Source organism: Cyanistes caeruleus, chromosome 9, assembly GCF_971803275.1.
Source record: "Cyanistes caeruleus chromosome 9, bCyaCae1.hap1.1, whole genome shotgun sequence".
NCBI classification, from domain to species: Eukaryota; Metazoa; Chordata; class Aves; order Passeriformes; family Paridae; genus Cyanistes; species Cyanistes caeruleus.
In genome coordinates this window covers 7,038,844-7,066,044 of record NC_141709.1, presented here as the reverse complement: position 1 = coordinate 7,066,044, position 27,201 = coordinate 7,038,844, and the positions used below count along the sequence as shown (strand labels likewise).

The following is a 27,201-nucleotide window of genomic DNA, read 5'->3' as shown; positions in this document are numbered from 1 at the left end:
TTAAAAGGTATAAAGAAACTTTATTAATAGAACTAGAAGAATAAGAAGCATCAGAATAAAACCTCCAGAACACTTTTCCTCCCCCTGGCCAACTTCTTTCCTTTCCCACCTAACAATGTGGAGACAAAACCTGGGATGTTAAATCACTTACCAACTATACAATAGTCTTGCAGCAGTTCTTGTAGGGGGAGGAATTTTCTCTTGCCATGCAATGGAGACTTCTCCACAAGAAACAGTTCTCTCATGGCTTTTCACTTCCATGAATAGCAGCTGCCCAAGATAAGTTCTGCAATTGTGACATTCCTCCCATTTTCACAGCTCTACTACAGCTGTGTCCAGGGGCCATGAACTCAAGGGGCATTCTTTTAAGGATGAGTTGTTCAAAGGCAAAGGTTCACTTTATCTGTCTCTGTCATCACCTCTGGGAACAGAGGTTTTCTTCTTCTCTCCCTGGAGGCAAAGGGTCTTCATCACTCTCATCTCTTTGTTCAAGCTTTTCAAGGGATCACAGCTACTTTAACATCTGCCTGGCTTCATCAGTGGATGCCTCTGCTCACATCTACAGTTTGGACATTTCAACCCCCATACTCTCTCATGAATTAAAGGGGATATTTCAGTACATCATTGTCCATCTCCATGGCCCTACCAAAACAATATTTCAGCCCCATTAGGACATCTCCTCATTCTCCTTCCATCTGAGGATGTAAACTCCTTCTTTACTGACCTTGGTGTTTTCACGTTGTCTTTTTACGTGTTGTCACTCTTTTTCTCTCCCTGGAGAGAGGATCAAGGTCTGCAGGCTCATCTGTGTAGTCAAAGGGTTGATATCTCACCAGTGGCCACGGCAGTCCCGGTGTTGCATTTCAGGCCACGCTGGGTCGCTCCCTCTGCCCGGCAGCCACTGGGGGCCAGACAGGACGGCCTGGAGCTGCTCTCGAGGCCTGGCGGGCCCTGGCTCGGTGTGGGCCAGGGGGAGGAGAAGTTTAGTGTGGGGAAGATGTCAGCAGCCGTGGCCCAGCCCAGCCTGGGGCCAGGGTCCCACAGCCTCCATCCCCCACCCGGGAGCCGCTGGGGTCCGGCCCAGCCCCTCCCAGGCTGCCCAGGCCGTGGGGAGCAGGGCCGGCCTCACCACAGCTCAGTGACATTGTGAGGGCAGAAGCCAGGAGAGAGATTTCCCTCGCTTGCTGCTTTTTAAAATGTGGATTCACAGAGGCAGATCTAATTTCTAAATTGTTCAAAAATGTTGCATTCCGCGGCTACGGCATCAGGTCCAGAGAAGCTACAATTACCTGGAACCCGCATGGGACACCAACCAGACAGGCTTCTGCTCATGAAACCATTTATTCAACATGGGAACAAACTCAGATCCAGAGACAGAGAGCCCCGAGCAGAGGCAGGGTGATGGGTTCTGAGGGACAGAACTAGGGTGGAGTTCAGGGTCAGGGACCACTAGAAACACAGCAAGGGAGAAACACCAGGGGCTGAAACTCAATCAGAACTCCTGGGCTGCCATCCCACAAGGGTCTGGGGTGGAGAAACTCTTGCTGGGCTCACAGGGCCCACCCAAAGCAGAAGTTCAGAATTCACACTAGCTGGGCTTTACAGCCATGCCTCTCACTTCAACAATGCTTACCTGAAACTAAATCTTTGCCTCCCTGTGACACCTCACACAAAATGTTGTCAGTTCTCAGAACTAGACAGCTATTGGCCTTTTTTAGGCACATAGGAAGCTCTTAGCAGTTTCTCTCAGAAAACTCATTTCCATGGGTGGTTTCTTACTTCTTCCCCAAATGTCAATCAATGCAAAACAAGCAAAATACTAAAGAAGGATTAATTTGGTGGAGCTGGGAACCAGCATTGGTGTCACCACTTCCACTGACAATGTCACATTGCGATGGGGCTTGTGTTCTTCTGGAAACTTTGGCAGAGATCATCAGGGACAACTCACAGAATGTTTTCAAAGCCTCTCTCCCTCCCTGGCGTCACAAATTTCCACTGAAAAACCTCCTGAGCACCTTGTTTATTTTAATAGAATACCTATTGTCTCAGCATCTGGGCCAGAGGCGTTCACGCCTCTTTCTCCTCAGCTTCCCCTCTTCTGCTCATGGTTCTGTAGAAACATCTGTGGCAGAGGGTAAGCCCACCTTCCACAAAGTTGCTGAATTAGGCTGATATCTTGGAAATGGTTGTAAGCTTTTCCCCTTTTCTTCTTTATCTGTCACTGCAGAGACAGCCTGGGAGAACAGATTTCATTTCTGAAGCTGGCCAGCAGTAAGTTTTGTCCTGAACTATATTTATTTTTGTGTTTCCAAAAGTTTCCAGTCAGAGTATCAAGTTTAGTTCTTATCAGATAATTACACAGCACTTGCCTCCTGAGGCAATTTTAAATCAATCTCAGGAAAGGCAGTAACTATACACTGTAGATAATTATAGTCCATTAAAGTACCTTAAGATTAGATTCAGAGATCACTAATCACACAAGGTCATAAATGTACTGCACCTCTCTGTGATGGTGTCTGAATTTTGATATGTAGCCCTTTTGCAGGAAAAAAATACTTTCTAGTATTTTTTATTGAGCAAAATATCAGATGCAAATAGCAAACTAATTAAAACCATGCTAAAATATTGCCCTAAAAGTTATCTCAGTTCTCACCATTCAGTCACAGAGAGAGAATCAAGCATAAAGCAAGACTATAATTTTAAAGATACTCTTGACAAAACATGTCATATTTTATATTTAAAATAATGTCTAACCGAACGCCTTCCTTACTCTGGGAAAATGGCTCTTTTAATTGCTGTGAGAGATGTGTGAAGTGTGCCTGTCAAGGATTTGATTAAATGAAGAAGCCCCTTGCGCGTCGCACTGAGCGGAAGTCCTCCAACTCAGTGTTTTCCCTGTGGCAAAGCATCATTTTTGCTCAAAACACATCAAATCCATCAAGGCAATCAAAGCCAATCTCTCTGAGGTCAGGTTCTCCCCAGCTGCAACACTCCCAGTTCTGTGATCACACCTGTGCTCAGCGCCTTGTACCTGGTGATCACCAGTGACAGCCATAGGGCTGCTGCTCTGCTGTGGCCTTGTCACCATGACAGGGGCAGGTCCAAGCACTGCCATGCCAACAGACCCTGAGGCAGGAGGTCCCAGCCCTGACTTGTCCACAGAACAACCACAGCTGGGTTTAGAGGTGACCCTGGAACAGATTTACTCAACTCAAGCAAAGTTGCATGTTTGGTCTGTAGACTTTTAACTCTAATGTAAACCAGTCTGGGAAAAATGGAATGGCATAAAACTCCAAACAACTTCAACTAAGGTCACTACCAGGCCTTTTGTATCATGACAAGATGGCTTATCAAAGACATTTCACCCTTACCTTTGCTTTCTGGGTACACTGTGTGAGGATCACAGTCCTATGTGGCTCCTCTTGAAGTTGGTCCAACTCCTTCTGCCTCCCAGCCTGCTCAGGATGCACTTCAAGCACTGTCCACCACCCTCAGGCTGACACTCAGAACTTCAGCTTAACTACAGTTTGCCTCTCAGGTTTGTTCCTAGGGCTGACTTTCCTGGGTGCGTTTTATGAGCAGCACACGAAGCAATGGCTGCAATGTCCCAAGAGGGATGTCCACAGGCCATCCCTGCACTTGGGATGAGGGATGGAGTGACAGGAGAAGGGTGGATGGCTTCCCTCTGTCAGAGGACAGGGTCAGATGGGATATTGGGAAGGAATTGTTCGCTGAGAGGGTGAGGAGGCCCTGGCACAGGATGCCCAAAGAAGCTGTGCCTTCCCCTGGATCCCTGGAAGTGTACAAGGCCACGTTAGATGGGGCTTGGAGCAACCTGGGCTAGTGAGAGGTATTTTTGCCTATGGCAGGGGGATTGGAAATTGATCTGTAAGTTCCCTTCCCATCCAAACCAATCTGTGGTTGTACGAAAAGACAACGGAAGTTAAAGATTTACCCTACAGTCAAACCTTGACCTGATGCAGTTGTGACCCAGCCTTGCAGATTCTACAGTTGGTGGAATGCAATTGATTCATGGTTGGTGGCTCCTCAGATCTCACAAGTGTGAAATCCCTGCTCAGAGGAGATATCAGACAGTGCAGGCAGTTCTGGATTACCTCAAGACCAAGTCAAATGTTTCAGTGATCTCCAGCTGATATTTTAAAGGCCTCTGCTTACTACAAATACTTTAAATTTTTTATTCCCATATAAGATGAAAGCAAATATTAACAAATAATTTTCCTTGGGATAAACAATATGGTTTTGCAATGGCCCCATGTATTGACATCACAAAAAAGACCGGTAAGTGCTTCTATATAACGAAATCATTTAGTGCCACTTAGACCAAGTCACCCTGTACAGGGGACTTTTCAGATCTGTGGAGTCATCTTTTCTCAATAATTTCTTAAAAATTTCTTCTGTAAGTTATTTCTCCTAGTTCTGGTTGCACAAAGTAGTTTGACACCAAATACTATTTCTTGAAAAGAGATTGCACACTTTTTCCAAAGCCCTACCTCTCTAGATGAGTTACATTCAGGATTAACTTTTCTTCTAATATTTGATGTCAAAACAATGGAGAATTTACAAGGGTTCTTCCAGGGTTTCACGAAGCTGCCCACAGCCAGAAACAATAATTACAAATATTAGAAAAACCAAAAATGTATTTTCCTGCCCATCCAGCATACAACATTCATTAGGGCAAAGCCAGTATCTCTGAAGTATTTTAAATTCCTTTCTTTTGAATCATTAATCTACCTTCCTGAAGATGCAAGAAAACTCTGGGTGCTCCCACAGAAGGAAACTTTCCTCAGCCCTGAAGGCAGGCTTCTTGCTCCATCCTGTGCATCCAGACCTGATCCCTCAGAATTCCCCCATGGTCCATCACGAGAGGATTCATCTAACCCAGCACCAGGCAGTTCATCTGAGCTGGTTTTTCACAGTGCTGCTATTAGAAATTTCTCACACTAGAGAGAAACTGGCACTCTCAGAGAGTAATCACCTAATTTCATTAGACATCCCCTGCAGAATGAGATTAATTTGTGGTACAGTAGCTCCCCAACCTCAGTCAGAATCTGTGAAGTGTTCGTGCAGAAATACCCAAAAACTGCTGACTTCTTTCACATGCAGAGAGCTGGCTCATTAATTTTTGGCTTGCACATAATTAAAGACACTGAGGAAGCCTGAAATGACACAGAATCCATATTCCTACAGCCAACAAGAGAACATGACAGCATTTTTCACCCAAAATGCCTGCTTTTGGGGCTGCTATAAATGGGTTGTAAACACAGAGTACATGCAATAACTCATTGTTGTAAAGGCAAGAAGACAGAAATCCTCTGTACAAGGCAAAGATTTGTATGCAAGAACACAAACCAGGATTTCAAAACAATGAAGATAATCTGGGGTTTTATGTTTTCTTCTAATTCAATAGCTCACACACACTTCACATTGCAAACATGAACAGCTCCCCTCATCAGGGAAGCTGCTCAACAGTACACTCAGGTTTGCAGAGAAGTCATTATAGGATTGGGAGCTGAGTTACCACAATGTGAACAGAGAACACAGAGAAATCAATTTATTAGATTTTTTTTTAGTATCTGAATTATCTCAGAAATTGCTAACTGATTTAACTTTCAAAGCTGGGCTTTAGGAAGCTCATCTGGAATATATTATTAGTCATGAGTATTATAAATGTTACATGGTAATGACTGAAGCCCTTGGTGAGATCAGGGTTGCCTTGTGTTTGCTTCATACCATGCAGTAGGGAAAAAATCCCAATCCCTAAAACATTTACAGTCTTTGAGAGCTGAGGCAGAACAAAGGTAGAGGAAACACAGACACAATTAAGTAATAAGTCTATGAGTAAACAGCAGGTCCAAGATGAAATCAGCAGCAGAATCAACGCCTCTCACATCCCAAATCAGTACCTTGTACACAAAATCATTATATTCTAATTAAAAATCTTTATCTGTAATAGTTGAACACAGCATAAACCTGAGCTCCATTTCTAGGAGAATGCTATCTCAAAGCAATATTCTGGAGGAAATTTTAAGCACAAGGAGGAAAGTCTCCTGGATATATTATCACGTGCTGAGTATTAAAGAAATCACCAGTGTGGTCTGAACAAGGCTTCAGTGAATTGAGAAGGAGCCCTCATGATAGAATTTGCACCCTGGAAACTCAGGAAAACATGGCTTTTCCACAATATTCATTATGTTACACTCTAGAGTTACGTTTCAGTCACATTTAGATTTTCTCTTCAATGCTTTAACTGTGAGTTTTCAAATAAGTCAAGATCCAGAGGACGTGCAGAAAAGCCTATCCCTTCCTGAACTGTCCTACTGGAGGAACACCTTGAGTAGAGTTTAGAGTTCCACAACAAAAATTCCTTTCCATGACAATGCCAATCAATTAGCATTGGCATTGGCATTGCTAATCCCCCATTTCTGATCCTGTTGATGTTGAGTGAACAGTACCAGCAGACAGAGCTCAGTAATATACCAAAAAGTCCTCTCAGAATGAGTTATGGTCTAAAAAATAAAATTAATACACTGCATATTGAAATACAGGCAAAAACTTAGAGTCAGATCTTACAGGAGTGAAGAGTGCACTGAGATTTGGGATCACTGAGAGTGACCAGAAGCATAGTGAGAACTTCAGAGACTTTACACAAAATCCAATGAGTTTTGCTGACTTTTACTTAGATCTAGCTAAGAAACTGTGGTGGCTCAAGCACTTGGCTTGAAATTGCCCATGCACTTACTCATGTCTTGCTGTGAGATATGGGTTAAGCACTTACTCATATCTTGCTGAGAGATACGGATTAGGAGAAGGGCAAAACAGGCTCAAAACTTAAAAGGTATAAAGAAACTTTATTAATAGAACTAGAAGAATAAGAAGCATCAGAATAAAACCTCCAGAACACTTTTCCTCCCCCTGACCAACTTCTTTCCTTTCCCAACTAACAATGTGGAGACAAAACCTGGGATGTTAAATCACTTACCAACTATACAATAGTCTTGCAGCAGTTCTTGTAGGGGGAGGAATTTTCTCTTGCCATGCAATGGAGACTTCTCCACAAGAAACAGTTCTCTCATGGTTTTCACTTCCATGAATAGCAGCTGCCCAAGATAAGTTCTGCAATTGTGACATTCCTCCCATTTTCACAGCTCTACTACAGCTGTGTCCAGGGGCCATGAACTCAAGGGGCATTCTTTTAAGGATGAGTTGTTCAAAGGCAAAGGTTCACTTTATCTGTCTCTGTCATCACCTCTGGGAACAGAGGTTTTCTTCTTCTCTCCCTGGGGGCAAAGGGTCTTCATCACTCTCATCTCTTTGTTCAAGCTTTTCAAGGGATCACAGCTACTTTAACATCTGCCTGGCTTCATCAGTGGATGCCTCTGCTCACATCTACAGTTTGGACATTTCAACCCCCATACTCTCTCATGAATTAAAGGTGTTATAAATGCAACGGCAGATTAAAGATTAACAAAGATAAATTTATTATAAATTAATAAAGCAACGAACAGCGAGGAAAAACCACAATAAATGGACAGCGCAGCGCTGGGTGGACAGGGTCTATACGCAAGGTATAGGTGTTCCCAAATCCACGTCTGAGGATTCTTTGGCCTGGGTTTTTATAGGGATTTTATGTCCCCAGGCTAGAATTCCAACCAGTTTCCATTCACCAAGTGTCCCTGATTGTCGGGTGAATGGATTTCCTGGCCTAGAACATTGAGTCAGTAAGTGTCCGGGCAGAGTCTCCTCAAATGCAAAGTGAGTCTGTATGTATTTTAACATATTTCATCACAGCAGAGTCGAGGGATCCGGCCTAGCGCCGATGGATATCTCGGAGGAGTAGTCTCTTCTTTGTCTTTCTTGATTGAGTTTCGGTAGCATGGGTTTGGCGGGTGTGGTGTTCAATTCTGGCAATGACCATTTTCCTGGTGCTCGTCCCTTTTGTCTTGCTTGATGGTCTCCGGCCGAAATCGGCCGGGCATTGCCTTTATCTGGAGGTAGACTTTCAGGCTGGTTCTTTTGTTTCTATGATGGCCTGTGTCCTGTCCTTTCCTCCGAGTTGATGAGCCTGCTGAAGCTTGTTATCTGGGGGGGTTCTTTTGCAATCCGTGACTTTGGAAAAGGAATTCTACCTCGACCTGGAGGAGAATTCCTTATTCCATATTTTCATTAGTTATAATTACACATACTTTATTTAAACCTTTTATTCCGAATTTTTATTTACCCAATTCTTTATTACAAAGGGGATATTTCAGTACATCATTGTCCATCTCCATGGCCCTACCAAAACAATATTTCAGCCCCATTAGGACATCTCCTCATTCTCCTTCCATCTGAGGATGTAAACTCCTTCTTTACTGACCTTGGTGTTTTCACGTTGCCTTTTTACGTGTCGTCACTCTTTTTCTCTCCCTGGAGAGAGGATCAAGGTCTGCAGGCTCATCTGTGTAGTCAAAGGGTTGATATCTCACCAGTGGCCACGGCAGTCCCGGTGTTGCATTTCAGGCCACGCTGGGTCGCTCCCTCTGCCCGGCAGCCACTGGGGGCCAGACAGGACGGCCTGGAGCTGCTCTCGAGGCCTGGCGGGCCCTGGCTCGGTGTGGGCCAGGGGGAGGAGAAGTTTAGTGTGGGGAAGATGTCAGCAGCCGTGGCCCAGCCCAGCCTGGGGCCAGGGTCCCACAGCCTCCATCCCCCGCCCGGGAGCCGCTGGGGTCCGGCCCAGCCCCTCCCAGGCTGCCCAGGCCGTGGGGAGCAGGGCCGGCCTCACCACAGCTCAGTGACATTGTGAGGGCAGAAGCCAGGAGAGAGATTTCCCTCGGCTGTGTTTCTAAAATGGTTGGATTTCAACAGAGGCAGATTGAATTTCTGAATGTTTCAAAATGTTGTCAGTTCTCAGAACTAGCCAGGTATTGGCCTTTTTCAGGCACAGAGGAAGCTCTTAGCAGTTTCTCTCAGAAAACTCATTTCCATGGGTGGTTTCTTACTTCTTCCCCAAATGTCAATAAATGCAAAACCAGCACAGAAACTTATGAGAGAAACTGAAGTCCATCTTCCCCTGTGCCTTTCCTTATGACTGGAGAAGCACTTTGGTGAGTGACCCAAGGAGGAAAAAAAAAAGAAAGAAAAAACCCAAACCACAGAAAATTTCTATACACTGAACTCATTTACCCAGAAGTGAGACTGTTCCATTTCCTGCTCTGCCCAAGTGAAATCAAGGTTATTCTTCTATTGGGCTGGGAGAGATGCTCTCCGACACCATCCAGGAAAATCCTTCAGGATACTCAGCCCAAGGAGAGGGAAAGCAAATTGGAGCCTGATTTTACAAAGCAGTGCCTGACACATTTCTGTGAGTCCTGCCTGGCCCCAATCCTTGTGACAGTCTATTTAGAAATTTCAGCTAATTACTGTATAATTTAAATACTTTTACAGGAAAGAAGAATCCATTCCTCCTGGGACCCATCTTGCACACTGTAGGAAAGAGCCTTGTAAACTCCTCGTGTTTGTAAAATCAAATTCATGTTTGTTGAGGCTTCACTAAAGGGGTGTCACCACTCTTCCTTCTTTTCTTCCCTGCTCAAGCAGGGAGCTGACACTATGGAGAGATAACAGTATTTAGCATGGTCACCTTCCCTTTCAGACAACACTGATTTCATGCAGAGGGTTAGATAATCTCCATTTCCATAATATTTCATTTCAATATCCTTGTGTAATGGAATCTTGGCTAGTTTAATATCACAGTGGTGGTAAATAAAACTCTCATCTCAGTCAGTAAGAACAATGTTTGGTTTTGGCCTAGAGCAGGGAAGAGTGATTGAAACACTTGGGAATTAATTTCAAAGGCTGTGGAATGCATTTATATGTCTACATCCTCTCTTCCCTTAGACACCCACAAACAGCACGGTCTGTAGGGTGCAGGTTTTGAAAGCATGTGTTAGCAATTGTCAAAACTAAATGGCAGCCTAAAGGGATGACTAATTAGGAGAACAGCCACCAAAATGGCACAAATGGCAAACATAAATAACACTTGTCTCAACAAGCATTTAGAATTTCCCTTCATATCCTCACAGGCAGAGTCCAACAAAGATGCAGCACAGGACCAACTTTCCAAGTTTTTAATCACTTTGGTTGGATCACTCAAACAGATCATGATCCACTTTAATTCCATCAGACAGCAATATTGTCCCCTGCACAATCCAGTGGCAGAGCAGTTAAAAACTGCAAAGGTCAGAACAGGAACAGGAGGGGAGAGAAGCTGGAGAGATGTGTATCACCTACAGTCACACTGCATCCCATGGAAGGGACAGGAAAAGGGCATTTTTTTAGTGACCAGGATAATGTTGATGTTGAACAATTCACAGAAGGCAGAGCTACATGACCTTGTGAATAAGGAAGTGCACATGATCCATAGGAACACTCCAATCTGACCAAACCCCAAAGACTGAATTCCTTCCATAAATACTGGGTTACCGGGAAAATCATTCTTTACAAGGATCTCTTACTCCCACTTAGAAAAGATCATGACGAAGAAAGGTCAGATTTGCTCATGTCCATCCACCAAACTTCCTTAGGCATGGCCTCCCGGAGTTTTCAGGGAGCCTTTCCTTCTTCACAGAGTCACTTCATACAGATACTTTCTTCTAAGACCAAGGGTCAGGAAATTGCTGGCACAATATTTCTCTTTAACAGTTCAATACAGAAAATTTGTAGTCTTGTACTTCCGACAAGCCCTATATATTAATAAAGGGAAGCACCTGTCTGCTGCTTGAATACGTCTTTGGAGGGCTCTGGTTTTACCACTCAAGTACTCATAGTTATGTGTTGGCTGAGGATGAGTTTTGAGGAAAAAAAACCAAAATACAAAAAGCTGGAACAAGGCATGAGTTTTTGTAGCACTTAAATAGAACAGTTTTACCTTCTAATCCCATTTATTGAGTTCCAAAACCTTATATCATCCAAGAGGTGCGATCAAGCTCATTTAAAAGTATAAAATAATCAAAGAAATACTAATATTATCTTAGATTATAATAATTAAATACAGCTTCTTTAGTCCTGAAGTGGGGGATAGCCAAAAGGAACCACCAGTATCTTTGCTGTCTAGGAATTACTGGCTGGGCAACATTTATTGAACATCAGGAAAAACCAGCAGATAATATTCTTAACACCCAGTTGCACTAGAAAACACCAATGTATTATAAACAAAAAGTGAAGTGATATGGGGTGGATATCTCATTCTCAAACTAATTTACACTGTTCCTCAAATAATCTCAATTTTTATTCACTCCAAAGGTGTATTTGATAGTTTCCAGTCATTCCTTTCCAATGCAGGGTTTGTCACAGGTCAGTAGAACTCAAATACACTGGAACACCTCTATTTTTAAAACTATTTTAAGATTTTTCTTTTCCAAGAAAATCCAAAATGTAAAAGCTTTGATCATTATGCTATTGAGTCTCACTTTTTGGTACCTATTTAGTCAATTTTTTAAGACACAATAAAACTTTGGCCAGTTTAGCACTGCAGTAAATAAGATGCTCCTTGCTGTGAATAAATATCCAAATGTTGTTAGTATTTCCATGGTGGAAATAAATGCATCCTTTTCTGTTAAAAGTATCTTTAACAAGGTTCATGCTGCTCCCACAGCACAGCTACTCCAGGTTGTAAAGCCATGGGGTATCCTGCTCCTGCATGGGCTCTTGGACACAATTTTCTTGTGTCCAGGCCATGGGTGCCACCACCTTTGGGGCCTTTACATGACAAACAAAGGTGACAACTTGGCAAACCAGTCTGGCTGCAAAGTCACAACATTGTGATAACAGCCAGTTGTGATGAATGGGCTCCTGAGGGAATCAGGCTAGGTTTAAACATGAAATATTACACAATAAAAGACTGCAAGGCAAACCATGATTTAAAGAGAGGGAGAAAATCTAATCCTGATGAGCTTAATATGCATTAAATACACTGCAGTTTTGAGAGCTTCCCAGAGATGCCTACTAGCATATAAATCATCATGGAATCCTGGGGTAGTTTGGGTAGGAAGGGACCTCAAAGACCTCATCCCAGCCATGCCATGTGCAAGGGACACCTCCCACTATCCCAGGCTGCTCCAAGCCCCATCCAGCCTGGCCTTGGACACTTCCAGGGATCCAGGGGCAGCCACAGCTTCTCTGGGCACCCTGTGCCAGGGCCTCCCCACCCTCACAGGGAACAATTCCTTCCCAGTATCCCATCTAAACCTACCCTCCTGCAACTTAAAGCCATTCCCCCTTGTCCTGTCATTCCATCCTTTGTTCCAAGACCCTCTCCAGCTCTCCTGAAGCCCCTTTGGCACTGGAACGTGCTCTATGGACTCCCCAAAGACTTCTCCAGGCTGAACAACCCCAGAAACTTAAGGCATAGGGGATGAATGCAACTGAAAAACAAACAAAAAAATATCAACTAAACACCTGGAAAAGAGAAGTAAAGGATTCCTTCAAAGTGTGTTTTCATTACTGAGAACACACAGAAAGGATTTCACACTGTTTCAATTCATTTGAGAGGGAGACAGTTGTGTTTGGAGGTTTTTTTAAGGGAACATAATAAAGTACATATAAAACCCTGTTCTGCCTTTCACAGGATCTGAAGGGCAAAGACCTTGTGAAATAAAGAGAAGTGTGAAGCAATCACACTACAGCAATGACCTTAGGTAGTGCTTTTTATTTGTTTGGGCTTTTCTATTATTTTCTGTAATAAGTCTAACAGTGTCAAAATTAAACATTGTTTAAAATCTAATGGTATTATTTCTTAATGAAAAAAGACCAGTCACTGGCACTGGAAGCCTTCTGCCATCTAGCAAAGACTCAGGATTTTAACAGATATCCTAATTAGGTCTCATTACCTGAAAGAAGGCACTAGGTGAGGTTTCTTTTCTCTGAAATCCTGACTCCTGTAAGGCCCATAGAGGAAGTAGAGTGCAAAGCCATTCTCACTGCTGAGATGTGGAACTCACAGTGCTGCTCAGGCATCCTGAAACCAGAAGTTACAGCAAGAAGTTGTTGTAGAATGAAATCCTGATATGAGATGCATAGAGGAGTTTGGGTAGCTTGATTTTTCTGGGACCTTCATGTTTGCAGTGGAACAAACCTGTGCTTAGCACAGTGTTACATTGAGCTCAAAAACAATGCAGCGCAGAGCCTTTGGGTTTTTCATAGCAGAAACGTCTGTAATTTAATTCCAAGGACTGCAATTGCCACAGCTGCAGTGAGCTGAAACCATTCCAACAACCAGAGCTAATCCTGTAAAAAACATGGAGTATAAAAATAGCAGCCCTTTGATGAAGAGAAAGTCACTGCAGAGAGAACAGGCTTTAGAGGCATTTTATTGCAACACCTGTTGTAGGGCAGTGGCTTCATTTCTGCATCAATACCAGCACAAATTGATCAAATCTAGAGGTCTGATAGAGCAAAACATTCTGTATGGAACACACCAAAGACATGAGGGGTTTGATAGAGGTCAGAAAATCCACAGTTCATCTGACTACCCAAAAGCTCATTTAGATCAAGCCTAAACATGTCTTGTGAATTTTATTTTATTTTATTTTATTTTATTTTATTTTATTTTATTTTATTTTATTTTATTTTATTTTATTTTATTTTATTTTATTTTATTTTATTTTATTTTATTTTATTTTATTTTACTTTATTTTACTTTATTTTATTTTACTTTACTTTACTTTACTTTACTTTACTTTACTTTACTTTACTTTACTTTACTTTATTTACAAAGCAGATCTGAAACTCCTCAGTGGACACTGCTCTCTAGCTGAAAACAACAGCACCATCCTTTGGTGCCTCATCTTACCTTTTTCTGTGATTTTCCTGAAACAGCAAAGGCAAGGAAAAGAAAGGGCAAGTAATAGTTATTCAAATATCAAATGAAACAGTCTTTCCTAAAATCCAGGATTTTTCGTTGCACTGGTATCTGTCCTAATTGTAAACACAGGGTTACAGTTGCAGTTTTTAAGTTTTGTTGCTTATATTTTGCATGAATAAGGATTCCACAATTCCTGCATCCTTGGAGTCCATGAGAGTTTGTCAGACTCTCTGCTTTCCTTAGAGAGAAGTGGTTCCAGATGTAGCAGCTGGATTTATAACACTGACTTGATATGAAAGACATGAAAACAATGACCAGGCTGCCATAGAGGAGAAAATGAAGAAAAGAAGCATTAAAAACTAAGTGAATAAAATCACAGCTGTTGCAGACGTGGGGCAGGCCTGGCTCATAGCTTTTAATGCTTCGTGTTCACAAGACTAAGTGCTTTCACCCAAAAGGCAAAATAAGAGACTGCATCTGGATGAAAAAGTCAATGTGTTTGTTGTTTTTTTTAAAGCATTAAAGAACAATGAGTCATTTCCTAAAGAAGCATTTCTGCTTGGAAAAAGCAGGGAAAGATTAAGAATATTCTTCATGAATGCAGGATTTAACAAATTCCTCCATGAAGTCCTTTATAGACTCTCCTAAAAATACAAGCAGTTTCCATGTGGCAGGGAACTCAATTCATCAATAAAGGGAATAATTTTGCAGTATAAACTGTATTTAGCTGTCTTACCTCCCCTGAACTGCATTGTCCATCAAAAATAAACCCTCCTTGGTACAAGGAAGAAATTTCTGTCACCCCCTTAGTGCTGTGCTAAGCTCTTCAGGAGAATACTTGGACCAAGAGTTTCATGGGAGTCTCATGGTTTTATAGGGAAGTGGTGGAATTTCCATCCTTGGAAATAAAGAATAAAAAATAAAAAAAACATAACAAATTTGAGAAAGCTACAGTATCTTCAAAATTAGCTGTGCTCTAAGTGAAAGAAGATGAAGATGACCACAGGAACCCTTCTGAATTAAAGAACTGGAGTTAATAGAAATAGAAATAATAAAATTATTCTGTTTAACAGAATAATAAATAAAACAACTTAATTTACTAACTAAAGAGTAAGATCCAATAGAAGACATAAATAATTGAATAAAGTGAAATTCTATTATTCTGAGAAGCAGCTACAAAATTATGTGCTCTTTGAAGTAAAAAATTGAGCTTTACTACATGAAACAACTCCATATTTCATGTAGGCCACAAATCATATTCCTAAGTACCTAAGACAGGTGATAACAAATTAGATTCCCACTCACAGGAAAACTTGCTCTCCCATTTTCTCTACAGCAGCAGGTGCTTGTTTTGAAATGCTTTGCTTTAAGCACATATTTAAGGCAAATTATGGGGAAGTTGGGAAAGAATATATGAGTGAAAAATAGAGCATTGGAGAAGAACAGGGAGGTGGTGCAGCCCCCATTCCTGGAGGTGTCCAAGGAATGACTGGACATGGCATTTGCTGATTTGGTTGGGTTGACGAGGTGGGGATCAGTCATGGGTTAGACTTGATGATCTGGGATGTTTTCTCCAGCCTCAGTGATTCTGGGATTCTGTGTCTTAGGGCAGAGTTTGGGGTTTGGGAAAGTGCAATCCTTGGGCATGCTGTGCAGGCCTCCTGGCAGCTCTGTGAGCCCCAGCTGGGTGGTGATGCCTCGTGGTGTGGACACAGCCCCAAGAGGCCCAAAGCTCCATCACCATCCCAAGTGCAATCCCTGAGGGACACAAGGATCACAGCTGCCTGCTCAAATCATGTCTGCTCCACTGAGCACACAGCCTCTCCCTGCTGGAGTGGCTCCCCTAGCCCATGGCCTCATTTAGCTAAGGTCATTGTGGGTACAAACCTCTGCTCACAATGGGATTAACACAATTCCATAAAACTCCATGGATTTATTCCCATGCCTGAGCACACAGCTGCCTGAAACACCATCCAGGAAAAAATACTCTGGGATGTTTTTCAATCCTCTCAAGCAATGCTCCCCTGAGAGCCAAGAAAATAACCTGAACCCTTCAAGTTTTACTATCTTCCCCCTGGTTTTCTGAATATTTCATAAGAATTCCATAACAAAATAGGAAATATCCATGCATAAAGAATTGTGGTATTGATTTAGTTCCTATAGTTATAAAATATAAACCAGGTACCAAAGAACAATCATTCTCAACCTTTCAGTTGTTCTATTTAGTATTCCATTTCATGTTCACAGCCTGACACAACATTTATTTATATTATTGGCAGCAATCTTTGCTGTATCCTGGGAGATCATTATGGGAGTTTTCAGGATACCAGCTATAAAAACTTTTCTCCTGGATTCATAAGTCACTAACAAAATGGCAGTGATGAGCTGAATGATGATTTGCACATTTTGAATGTCCAAAAAGCATTATTTATCAGTTTTGTATGAGGAGCAACCAACATACAGGTGAAGTACCTTACAGGCTTAGACTGAGGAGGTTTGATGCAGTTTTGTGCTTTACAAAAGGAAAAGTTTTCAAAGTACTAAAAGAGCCTATAAACAAAACAAAACAAAAAAAAAAAAGAGCCTAAAACAAAGCAAAACATAGAATTGACAGATGTTCTATGTGCTAAAACCTACCTGGCTACATTCATTCCTGGAGAGGTCAGTAAAATTAGTGTGTACAATGAATTTGCTTCTTGTACCAACCCTCTGAGTACACATCTTGTAACTCACAAGTTCAGCTCCTTTAGCTGCTGAAACAGGGATTGGCAGCCTCAGCCCTTCTGTCTCACAGCTATCCATCCATCCATCCATCCATCCATCCATCCATCCATCCATCCATCCATCCTAGTTTCTATTGGGAGAACAACAGGACATGCGACCAAATCCACAGCAGGATGAACACCTCAGGAGATGCCACCACATCCTACCCCACCAGCTGGCAGGAGAGGAACACTCCAGAGTTTCCCACCAAACTCACCTGGTTTTCCTTGCTCTCCCTTCACAGGATTTTCCCCTCCTTTTTTTTCCTTTTTTTTTCTTTTTTTTCTTTTCTTTTTTTTTTTTGTTTGGTTTTGTTTTTTGTTTGTTTGTTTGTTTGTTTGTTTGTGTGTTTGTTTGTTTGTTTGTTTGTGACATCATCTTCTCCGGGTCTTTCCTCAGCATCCAGGAAGGCACAAAGCTGGAGTGCTGGGATATAGACCTGGGAGGCTGCATGGGCAGAAAGCAGTGATATCAAATCACAGTGAAATCAAATCCTTCCTTCTACCTTCCAATCCCACCAATACTTTTTGGCCCACCTGATTCCTCACTGAATTCTTCTATTTCTTTCAAGCCCAAATTTCCCCCTGCCCCTTCCTGCCTCATCCCTCAGCATCCCTTTCCAAGGGACTTTCTTGTTGGTCCAGCTCAGCTGAATTTTGCCTGGGTGCTGAGTGCTCCTAGCCAAGGTGTCTCAGAACTACTTGACCCACAAAAAGCAAGTTTTATTTTATTTATTTATTTATTTTTATTTTATTACTAAATGTTTGTAGAAGGCTCCTAAAGCCCAAGTCGTGCATCCTAATCATGTCCATACAGCTTTGCATTCACAATAGGTGTATTTATCTATCCACAATGGGAAAAATGCAAAAGGAAAATGTGATTAGACCTGTCAGTAGGAAAAGGCTGTGTTGTGCTCTAAAAACTGCCAAAATAAGTGTAGTTGCCAGGAAGTTCATTACCATGAATCCTTTCAATGAGCAACATCCACCTCATTGTGAGATTTTTCACTAAAACTGCTGTAAATGCACCAAGGTACAGAAAGAAGGAAAAGGGGGAACTGTGGAATTCTGAGGGCAGCACAGGAATATCCCCCAGGAGTGTCAGTGACTCACTGTCCTCTCCCCTTTTCACAGCCTTGTCTGAGAGCATCAGTAAAGTTAAAATGCCCCAAGCACTGGATCTGTTTAACCCACAATGAGCTGAGGATGTCACATTACTGCAGGCTAACACTGGAACAAAAGCAAAATTAAGGACAGAAAAAGAGCAAAACTGGGCCATTCAAAGCCTGAATATACCACATTTTCTTTGGCCAAAGCAATGCTTAACTCCAGTTTTATGCTACTATGAGCAAAAAGAGCATAAAGTGGTACCTTGTTAACAAATGAAAATAACAACCAATATTAAGCTCTCAATTTGTAGTTACTTGTACTGTATGGACACCAAAGCCAGGGAACAAGATGAATGTTCAATCATATTTCAGCACAACTGGAGACAGCTGATGGAAATTGAGGATCTGATCCAACAGACAAAAGAGAAAGTGGCAGATTCTGATTTTCTTTGTGGAAGTTAACATCTCACTTTGGCTTCTGCATCTCTCTTAAACAAGGGGAGATGGAAAAGCACATCAAGTCTATTAAGCTTTTGTGCAGAGAAACATTGCAATCCGAAATGTCTGTGCCCTCAATTGCTGAAAATGTCAGAGAACTGTCAGGTTTTATGGCTGCTGAAAAACAAAACAATAATAATAGGGCTCCTGCAAGATCTGAGTTCCATCTGACGTGCTGATAAGGCAGGCTGAACAGAAATGAGACCAGCCTAGAAATGACAAGGGAACAGCACGTTCTGTCACTCGCTGAGTTTTGCAACAACCCACAGCCCTCCTCAGAGTTATTAAGCTGATAATTTCATTAATAGAAACCAAAATACATTGCAAACTATCTTTTGAAACAAAAGTCCTGTCCAGCTTGTTTCACTGATGCAGGTGCTCTTCAGAGGCCTAAAATATCGCAGCTGTGATTCTTTTTTGTTTTTTAAATGTCATGCATTCTATTATTGCTGCTCTAATGTTTCTCATGTTAATGTTTTAATTTTTATTTCAGATACTTTAGAAATACAATATCGCAAATTTTAGATTTGAGATACAATGCCCATGAGACAAGCTTCTGCTTGAACTTTATTTTATTTTTGGCAGAAAAACATACAACCGTAAAAATAAATAAAAATAAATCATATGGATTTGAGCCCTGAGCTTAATACCTCTGAGGGATGTGTGATGTAGGGTTTTCCATACCTTGCCAGAGTTCCAGAGACATTTGGACAATGCTCCCAGGCACAGGGTGGGATTGTTGGGGTATCTGTGCAGGGCCAGGAGTTGGACTGGATGATCCTGGTGAGTCTATTCCAGCTCAGGATATTCCATGAAAACATAAAAGGAAGGTAGATGGGGCTTTTTCAAAAGTGCTCTACAAAAAGAGAGAAAAACAAAAGCAATTTAGTAGATTGCAAATGGTTTTAAAGTCTATACTTTGAGAACAGCATAAGAAAATATTTTCCTCGATAGGAAATCCTTGTCTGGCAGATCCAGGATGCTTTGCAGGATGCTTAACAGCACCCTGAGTAGTGCTGGGCAGCAGGACAGGCTCAGACTGCAGATGGAGCAGCAGGGCAGAAGGGTCAGAGGTGCCTGAACTACAGGTACAGGATCCAGATCTGTGCTCTGGCTGTCCCCAAGGGAATATCCCGGAACAATGCTGTCCCTGAACAGATCCTTAACAGCAGAAATGTCGCCCTGAGAATCAAACCTTTTGATATTGTTTTCATAATTTCTAGCCATTTTCCCAGGAAAGTAACTATAAACATAGATGTTTATACCTTCCATTGAAGATATGCCTTTTGATGGATGTCTCTCATGGCCAGTGTGGTTGAGAAGGTGGTAACCTGACTATCCAATCTCTAGTCATTGTCAAAAACCTATAAATACTGAAAGAACAAATAAACTTCCTTCTTCTTTCATCACACTTCAAACTGTGTCTGTGTGAATCATTTTGTGTCCAACAGTGACACAGAAATGTGCCTCAGACACCTGCAGTTACACTTTCATACCCACCCCAAAATCTGGATGCAAGGAGATGAGCACTGCAGGTCAGGTAACACCAACCTCTTCTGACCAAAGGGGTCTGGAACAGACCCAGTTCTCAGACAGGACTGAGTGGCTTTAAACTGACAGAGAGTGGGTTTAAATGGGATAGTATGAAGAATTTCTTCCCTGTGAGAGTGGGCAGGTCCTGGCACAGGGTGCCCAGAGAAGCTGTGGCTGTCCTTGAATCCCTGGAAGTGTCCAAGGCCAGGGCTTGGAGCAACCTGGGTTAGTGGAAGGAGTTCCTGCAGGCATTTACTTGGAAGGAGTAGAAATAGGCAGTGGTTTCATTCTCTGTCCTCACAACAGAAGAGATTATATAAAATTATAATTTCATTTAAAAGCCAAACTAAACCAGCCACCAAAACCTTCTTTTGCCCAACAGGGTAAATTATAAGTCACGGAAGAGGGATCTTGCATCATGTTTCCTTAAGCATATTCTGCTAATTGCTTAAATAAGGACTAAAACCCTTTCAAAGAGGTTTTCTCCCTTCCTGATTTTCATTTTATAAGGTAAATTAAAAGTCAATATTCACATCTAGCAGCACAACAAACATTTTACCCTGTGCACAGTTTGGAAAGGTTCTCAGTGGGCTGCAGCACACAGGATTTGCCTTTCAGATGAGGATTCTGTGGTTGTTGGAATATATCCTTTAATAGAGTTAGAAAGACTGCTTCAATTATTTGTCAGTCATGATTAGCCCTGACACAACCATGCAATCAACAAGCTAACAAGTTCAGCATCTTCAGTGCTGTATTATAACCAGAACTGCTTAAGCAATTTAAGTAATACCTTGCCTGAATACCTTCATTAAAGGTGAAACAGTCAAATTTTCATTTTTGTCTATTATAGACTCCGTTTTAACCATGTTCATTTACAAACCCAGCCGTGTTACTTCTAATATCAGCAGAAATAAGTTCATGTTCAGTAAAAGCCACTAGCCTCCACAGGGAAGTAACTGAGTGTGAAAAAAGTGGTTTTATACTAATCTAAAGCCTTGGCTGAGGTTATAACAGTCCATTAAATCAGTTTGATGCCTCTTTGTCAAGAAATATCTGAACCCAGAAGCCTTCTCTGAGGGGCAGCCAGAGCATCAAGCTTTGTGTGAATTCTGTCGCTTGAGCTGAGTGCTTTGGTCACTGTACAATGACAGAAAATTAATTACTGAAGGGACCCAACCTCTTAGCTTTAGCTACATAACACTTTCAGCTAGAAATTAAATGAGAAAATAATAAGATAGCATTGAGAGCACAGAGAAATCAGACTAAATTAGTCTTCCCAAGGTGTTATTAAGCAAATAGGTAAGGTCAAGTAAGCTTTTGCTGACCAGAACAATAGCAGGGAGCTCTAAAAACCACACAACAGCAGAGCTCAAGGCTGGTGGCAACACAAAGGAGCAATATGTGATAATAAATTGACAGGGCAAGCAATTATATTGTGTCACAGAGAGAAGTGATTAAAACAAGCACTGAGATTTCAGGCCTCTTGAATTCTGTGGGAAGAGCTAAGCAAAGTTCCACAAGCAGTGAGTGGGTGTCATGTACCACCAATGATCCAGCAGAAACACCCACGCTGGGTTGCCTTGGACTCCAGAAACTGCAAACGCAGATCCTGATGTGCTGTGCTGAAACCATCAGGCTGGATTTGGAGCCTGTGTGCCCAAGGGCAGATTGGGCATTTCTGGAAAACAAGATGCTCAGTCATTATAAGGTCATAAAAGCTCAGAATGGTTTGGTTGGAAGGGACCTTAAAGATCATCCAGTTCCAGCCCCTGTGATACACAGAAGCTAGTTACATCCAAGTTAAAGAGAAGTGATTTCCCTTGTTAAATTATTGTCTTGATCAGCCTAAGCACAGCTCTAAGTCATGTGAATCCCCACCACACAATGGTGCGCCCTCTCCCAAGGCATCTGTCACAACCAGGAACAACTGAGTGCTGCAAAAGTTACAACTTTAGAGTCCTTGGGGTCATCTCAGTCACAGCTTTCACAAGCATTGCTAAGGAGGTTTATATACCTGCTATTAAAATGCTCTTTTAGTCTGCAAAGCAAATCTCAAAACGACACCCAGGGGGTCCACATTTAACGTTTCACAGAATGAGTTTGCTCAGTCTATGGGTAAAACGGTATTTTCATACTGCTGGACACAGAGACCAGCAAAAAGTGATGAGCACCATAGTGCTCTGGCTGCTGGCACTGTCAGTAACAGCCTGATGCAGTCCCCAAACTTTGTCTTTCTGCAAATTGTTCTATTTTTTTGTCCCTATCACCTTTCCTCTTGCCCCTGCAGATGTACAGACAAAAATACAATATTTCCAAAAACTTTTCTGACAGTGTATTGCTACAAAAATAGAATAAAGCTCCCCTACCCACCAAAACAAAAGTCCTTAAAAATAAAAAAAAAAAGTACTCCTCAGGTAGTTTTGATGAGTTTGATGTAGTCTCTCTTGTTGGGAGGAAAGTATATCCAGCTGGAAAGCTCTGCCCCTGCTCCCTTCACAAGGCCAGCAGCCCTAAGGCAGCAAAGTGCACCTAGTTCTGGCACAATTTCCCCCACACATCCTTGGCTAGTCCCTGTTCCTCCTCATTCTCTTCCAGATCCCCCAAATAGATATGACACATGGCTGGAGCCTTGGGGCTCCAGTTGCATTTCAGAGGGTCTGTGCAGCTCACAACAGCCACCAGCCTCTTCCAGAGTGTGTGCAAAGCTGCTGCCCTTTGAAAGCCATGGCTGAACACAGCCCTGAGTGTGATGGGACACAGGAAAACACTCAGCTCCTTCCTCTCCACTCCTGGATCCTCCTGGAGTTTTAATAGAGCAAGAGCAAGATACTGGAATACCTTCTCCTTTAATTCCCAAAGAGGTCCTGACTGCAACTGGAAGCAAAAGAAGAAATCACTGTTGCATGCTGGAACTGAATTGGCTCCAAGACTTTCGGTCCAAAGCTCTGTGGGACACAGAACTGAGGAGAGCCAGACCCAGGGACCTGCAGGCTCCTCTCCTGGCCATTCCCACAGCCCTGCATGAAGGATGATCGAACCCATAGCAGGCAGAGAGGAGCATCTTCCACACCAGTGTACAAGGACCAAGTAATCCCTGGAGCCCATTGATCCCTTGTGTGAAAGTTCAGTGCCTCAAAGAGGAGGAAAACCCACCTTGGTTCCAAGGGCTGCCCTTGTCCAGGGGAAATCATGGACAACATAGCCCTCAACAGGTTTACCTGGCCATGGACAGAGAGTGGATGAGCAGAGAATTCCTCCACATCCACACATGTTGGAGCACTTTGGAAAATACATTTTTAGTGGCTGATCAGCAGGGAGAATGAAAGTTGCCAGCAGCAAGAACTTTACATGCCCTAAAAACAAGAAATACATTAGCATCTTTATTACAAATGTAATTGGGTTTTTTTTAATTTGTGATTGGGGAAAGGGTCACCAGTTAAAATACACCACTGTAAAATTTGCAATTTAAATTTCATTTCACGCTGGAATGTAGAAACAGTTTACATAAATAGTATCCATTAATCATTAAAAAGAAAGGTTAGATGTAAATTAGGCTGCTATTATTTTTTTCCTGTGATTATTTATGGATGGGAGATGAAATTTGTTTTCATAAGGGAGAAGAATTAAAGCATTTTTTGAAAGCAAAATCACATTTCCTACAGAAAGTATAAATTTCAAGAAAGGAAAACAGAGTATTTATTGCTTTGACCCCCAAGGGCAAGTTCAGAAACAGAGTTTATTCTTGTTTACCTTTGAGGCAGAAGCCTTTCCCTTCATTCAATGTAGCACCTTCTGTATTACCTCTGCCCAGAGTACCAGTTTCCAGCAATCCATTTTTTATAAATCACTTTCAATTTTGGGGGAGGAAAAAAAAAATACAAAAGCAAGTATCCAGAGGGTAGAGAGGCTCCTTCATCAGCTGGTGTGGAGTGACTCAGTGTCTCTGTGATTAGCAGAAAGAAAAATAATTGGCATTTTACCCCAACCTTTCAGGATAGCCTTTTTTTAAGGTATCCAGCTCCAGAAATAGAGACAATCCCTATTTTTCCAATACAAATACCTAAGAACAAATCTTCATGCTCTTTAGAGGAGTACCTCCAGTCAGTGAAGACATGGGATGTTTTCCATCCTAGGATTCTGTGAAAAGATTTAGATATTTTGTTATTTCTAAGGAGAAGAACCTACTGTTTCACAATTTATTCTACTGTTTTAGGAAACCTTAGGCTGTTTAAATTATTTCATCTCAACACTCTCATTGCACAACTGATGGATCAATAAAAAGTATTTATCCCTGGCTTTTCCTGGTAGGGAAAAGATTGAGATTTTGTTACGATTATGGTTATATTCATATTCTAATATTGTAACGGAACTTCCTTTTTTACAAACCCTGGAGATCTCCAACAGATGTTGTCAGCTGCATTACCAAGCTTTGGGGGAAAATCTCTCTTTGAGTTTGTGCTACGTATTTCTGCTTTGGCTTAACAATAAAATTAAAACATAAACCTATATATAAAGACACGATAAAAATCATGATCTGTCATTGAGTCGTGGTCCCATCCCAGTTCCTCGCAGATGAACTTGACATTTCCCTGAATTAATCCCCACCAAAGAAAGAATTTTTCCAAACTCTCCAAATAATTTTAAAAGAGAACTATGAGAAAGAAAAGCTGTTTGTGGAAGTGAATCAAAAACTCCTTTACTCATTCATTAATACCCACTCTGTGCTTTCAAGTCAAGTCCTTAGTGGCTCTTTTCTTTAGGTACTATTTGATTTCTTGTGGGACCTTGGCCTGCAGCTGCAGCATCATTTTATTTATGATGTACTGAAGAGAGCCTGCTAACACTTGAAAAACAAACAGAAAAATAACACTTGCTGAAATTAAATAATTCAGTGTTCAAAAAACAGAAAAGGGGCTTTTTTTTTCTTTGCAATCTGATATCTTCAAGGTTGATATTTTATCAGTTCATGGGTGCTCATGGTAATGTTCTCAAGATGCACTTCTGTCTCCTATTTGTAAAACGTTACAATAGCACTTTTTTCCAAGCCTGGTGTACCGAACTATTCCCATCTCTGTTATTACATTAATTGTCCCTGCTCTAATATGTGCTACTGTATAAATGGTTCCAACCACAGAGCTTTATGGAAGCACTCGCTGAGGTCCCTACAGACACTCAGAGCACCCAGGGCTCTATAGAGTGAAGCAATTCAAACACTGCATTCAAAACCCTCAGTCAAGGCCTCACCAGAGGAATTTTTGTTTCCTTTTTGTTATTTCACCTGAGGATGAAAACCAGCAAGAAGATAGAGAGGCTTGGCAGCTTCTGTAATCTTATTGCAAATGCAGGCAGAAGGAGTGCTTCAGTTTTAATATATTATCAACTACACCACTGGGCTGAACTTCTTTCCACTTGTTTTTCTCCCCTTCCCCCTTCATTTGAAGTGGAAAATGAGATCACACCTTATCCCCCGCCGAATGAAAAAGCACCAATAACTTCCCCCATTTACACTGGGAAAGAGTGAAAGATCTAATTCCAAATCTCAAGACCAACTGTCAGACTGAACAAGTTTCTGCTGCTCTCCCTGAAGGACAAGCACCAGCCCTTGAACTCTGTGTGTGGCCTTCATTACGGAGCCTTGGCATAGGCCCAGATGCTGTCTCCTCCTGACACCTCTTAAAAAATGGATGAGGCCTGGATCAGGAGCTCTGGAATCTTGCCCATTAGCATATTCATTAGGCATAATCAATAATTAATATGTCACTTGGAGGAAACATACAGATTAAGTTATGCCTGTGCTAGGACTGACCTGAGAAGATTCATGAGCATGGGGCCCATTGTTTGTGGTGCAGGGTGGAGCTCTGGGTGTGAGCAGGGCCAGGCTTCCCTTCCTTTATGGGGTATGTAACCCACGGGGTGACAGGGGGACACAGACCCCCCAAAGGGGGAGTCCTGCTGATGCTCACACCTCTTACACCTCTAGGTATCTAAAAAAAGACAATCCAAATAAAGGAAAAATAAATTATTCTGAAAACTTACAAAAAAGCCCCTCTTCTGGCTGTTAGAGCACATTCCAATCATCCTGACATTTGGAAGATTTCGTTGGTAACTTCTTTAACAGCAGAGCCTGAAAGTACCATCAATCAACAACCAACACAGGGAAATGGAACTGCTCCTTTCAGAGTGCAAACCTGAATCTGTTTTATAATTAAAGAATATTAATACAGATCTATTATAGATTTATTTTTAAATTAATAAATAAAATAAATTAAAGTCCTTATTATTTATTATTAATTATTATTAATATGAAAAATAAAATAAATTTCTTTTTAAATTACTAATATAACTGTCAAGTGGCAAGAGTTATAAACACTTTTTGGAACAAAATAATTCCCAAACCAGCCTTCCCCCTTCCTAGGACATCATCTTCCCTGTTCCCATTAGGACCAGGTGCAGGTCCTTTCTTTCCTCCCTCCCTGCATAGCCATCAGTTGCATAGTACCTAGAGAAGTTAAAAATAAATACGCTTTTAATGCCTTTTCCATTCTCCATTAAGTTGTCACACCAGAAGGGGAGGGGTAGGGAACAGCAGATGGCACAATATTTTGTAGAAGTGGTTGGACACCCCATTCTCCAGTAGAACAGGGAGGGAAGAGATGAGATAAAAATGTCATTGCAAAAACGAGAATTTCCTGCCCTGTATCTGTTGCTTCTTTTGTGTTTGTCTCCATTTCAATCAGATTTAAGTGATGTTCCCTTGAATTCCCTAACAATGTTATTATCACTTCAGACATATTAAAGGACTGTGACACTCACCACAACAGTGTAAACTATTTTTCAACAAATTCTGCTTTAAAATGTGACATGTAATGTTAAATGTATGAGATGGAGAACCCTACAGAAAGATTATGTAACACACTCAGGTTTTTTCTTCTAAAAATCCATTTCCATTGAATTATTAGCTTTTCAAAATGAAATATTTCTGAAAGATGATTTAATTTCCCCAAGAGCTATTGGCCTTTGCTTGAAATGAGCTATTGGGTTCTGTCCCTGATGATTAATTTGGGATGTGATGAATAGCGTCAGATGCAGAAGTTGTGCTTTACATATATTAATGACATTCAGATTTAAGCATTTTTACCCATTTCACAAAAATGTTATTACATCTAGAAACTAAGAAGAACACAAGTGCTTTATTTAACAACATGATTTATGACAAAAATAAACAAATTAGGAGTGCAGTCCTGAAACTGCTAAATAAGGCTGGGCCGTACAATTCCTCTACACTAAAACCTTCACACAGATAAATATTTTAGGCTTGAGTGTTATTTGTCTTTTGCTTTTAGATTTTCATACTCTTCATTTCTTATTAGCAAAATACTTTTAAAAGGCTAGACCATAACTCCAGTTATGACTCCAACCCAAATTGGCTGCAGCAATG

At 41.5% G+C, this 27,201-nt stretch overlaps 1 long non-coding RNA gene across 1 annotated transcript; it reads right to left on the bottom strand.

The window, feature by feature from the left end:
* On the bottom strand, positions 1-25,657 carry LOC147651475 (uncharacterized). Its single transcript, XR_015274087.1, has 8 exons — positions 25,570-25,657; positions 23,824-23,900; positions 23,514-23,706; positions 19,496-23,116; positions 18,915-19,086; positions 12,888-13,015; positions 8,678-9,607; positions 1-1,024 (listed from the first exon to the last, which is right to left on the bottom strand). It is a non-coding gene; the product is annotated as an uncharacterized LOC147651475 (long non-coding RNA).
* Positions 25,658-27,201: the final 1,544 nt, after the last annotated feature.